This window comes from Cebus imitator, unplaced genomic scaffold (assembly GCF_001604975.1).
Source record: "Cebus imitator isolate Cc_AM_T3 unplaced genomic scaffold, Cebus_imitator-1.0 Scaffold223, whole genome shotgun sequence".
Taxonomy (NCBI): domain Eukaryota; kingdom Metazoa; phylum Chordata; class Mammalia; order Primates; family Cebidae; genus Cebus; species Cebus imitator.
In genome coordinates, this window is record NW_016107538.1 from 1553609 (window position 1) to 1555666 (window position 2058).

A 2058-nucleotide genomic window follows, 5' to 3' on the forward strand; every position below is an offset into this window, starting at 1 on the left:
GAGACGGGGTTTCACCGTGTTGACCAGGATGGTCTCGATCTCTTGACCTCGTGATCCACCCGCCTCGGCCTCCCAAAGTGCTGGGATTACAGGCTTGAGCCACCGCGCCCGGCCAACCCTTTCTTTACATAACATCTTGCCTGGCGGCCAATATTCCACCAAATAAAAGGGCGATGGCTGGGATGGGGCCCGTCGCTCAACCCCTCACCACAGAAGGGGAACTCTAAGGAGAAACCATTGGGAAAAGCACGTGTCTATCAAACCCTGCATTTTGCTGCCAAGACTACTAAGGCTTAGGAGAAGTGGCTTTCTCAACGTCACCAGTTGTTGGCAGAGCCAGATCTGAAACCATGCATCTACCGTGACATTCTTCAGTTCTCAAAGCCTTTCAGGGTCTGTCTATATTTTCAGTCTGACTCAGCTCTGATGGCATCAAATGCCACCTCTCTGTGCCTCGGGGCCTCTTGGTGCTTCACGAGGGCAGGGAGACCCTAGCCTGTGGCCCAGGTTCTCTCCACCACCCTGCCTTGGGCCCCAGGCCGGTCTAGAAAGCTCAGCAAACAGCACAATCTTACCCTCACAGGAAAACTGAAACCACAGCCTTCATCACTTGGCGAGGGTGGGGCCCCAGTTTGGGTTGGGGAGCCTCTGTGGCCCCAGCAAGCAGGATCAGAAAGAAAGAAAACAAGTCAGAAAATGGTAAGGAGACAGAAGGGTGAAGAAGGGGACAGGGGGCAGAGAGCAGAGACGAGCAGCACCAGCAGAGGGAAGTGGAGAGGGTGGGCCAGGCCGCGTCTGGGCCCACTCCCACCCAGCTCTTCAGGCTCCCACAGCCCTGGGTACCCGGGTGGGGCATTTTTCCATGGAAACATGGGAAGTGGGAAGCTGCGCAGCTGCCTCAATTTGCAGATGTGATCCACCACCATTTCTGCCCACGCTGGGGCAAGAGGACGTCCTTTCCATCTCATACCATTTAGCCCGTCTGTGTCCCCAACCAAACCCTGGCCCATTCCTCCAGCCCAAGATTCCCAAGCCCCAGAAGCAACAGCTGGCTGTCCAACCCCTACCCCACCTCTTGGGACCCCCACCCACCCTGGCAGCAGAGGAAGAGGTGTGGAGGTCCAGGGAGAGGGAGCCGGAGCCCCATACAGACACTGGTTCCAGGCTGGAGAAGCCAGGAGCCCACTCAGCCTTCTCGGCCCCATCATTCACTGTCAGGCTTGGGGACCCGGCCCCCTCCGATGTCCCCAGCATTGCCCACCGACTTACCCCACAGGCTGAGGCCAGGGCGTGGCAGCTGCTGGGATCCCGGAGCTTCTCGGTTGCAGGGGCTGCGGGAGGAAGTGAAGCCGGGAGGGGCTGCGGGCGCTGACAGCGGAGGAGCCGCGCAACCTCCTTCCCCAGCTCTGAGCACTGAGCTCGAGCAAGCAGGTTCTGGTCTCTCGGTCACCCTTAGCCCACCTGGCCAGCCGGCACGGGTGGAGAGTGGGAGCTTAACTCTCTGCTGTCAGGACAGGCTGGCCACCAGAGACTGACCATCTGGACACACCCTGCTTGACTCTCGCCCCGCCCCCGCCCCTCCCCTCCCCCATCTTGCCACTGAGGTCTCAGGTGGGGGTGGGGGACAATCAGAGGCAGCCCTTGGGTGGTGGGGCCTTGCCTCCGACGGGAGTGGCCATGGATGGGGGATTCTTCCCCAACTACACTGACATCTATCCCCTCCCCTTTTCGACGACCACACGCCTTCCAGCAGCTGTGTGGCCCATATAACAGGGCCTGAGTTGAACCAGTTATGGGCAGGGGAGAGAGCTGATGTGGACAGCCCCAGGGAGAGTCTCGGCCCAGCAGACGCCCCTGGGAACGCAGTCCCGCCCACCCATCCACCCAGCAGTTGGGGGACTTTTCCACCTCCCAGGACCTTCCCCCAGCCTTGTGACCCAGGACCGTGATGGCTGAAGTTCCCCTAAAGGTGCTCCACCACCAGCCAGCAGGTGGAGACAAGGAGCTGGGCAGGCGCTGCTAAAATCAGACCTCACCACCTGGTCTGGACTTAGTCTT

General features: G+C 60.1%; 1 protein-coding gene across 4 annotated transcripts in view; it reads right to left on the reverse strand.

The window, feature by feature from the left end:
• Nucleotides 1-1854, reverse strand: part of TRPV2 (transient receptor potential cation channel subfamily V member 2) — a 27185-nt gene extending 25331 nt beyond the window's left edge. Inside the window, exons 1-2 of one of the 4 annotated variants that reach the window (XM_037727232.1) lie at nucleotides 1270-1853; nucleotides 576-648 (exon numbers count right to left, since the gene is read on the reverse strand). The gene's annotated coding sequence lies outside the window, so the exon portion shown is untranslated. Of the gene's footprint in view, nucleotides 1-575; nucleotides 649-1269 lie in introns of all 4 variants that reach the window. The other 3 variants (XM_037727234.1, XM_037727231.1, XM_037727233.1) reach the window with 3 other exon arrangements.
• Between the last annotated feature and the right edge of the window lie 204 nt (nucleotides 1855-2058).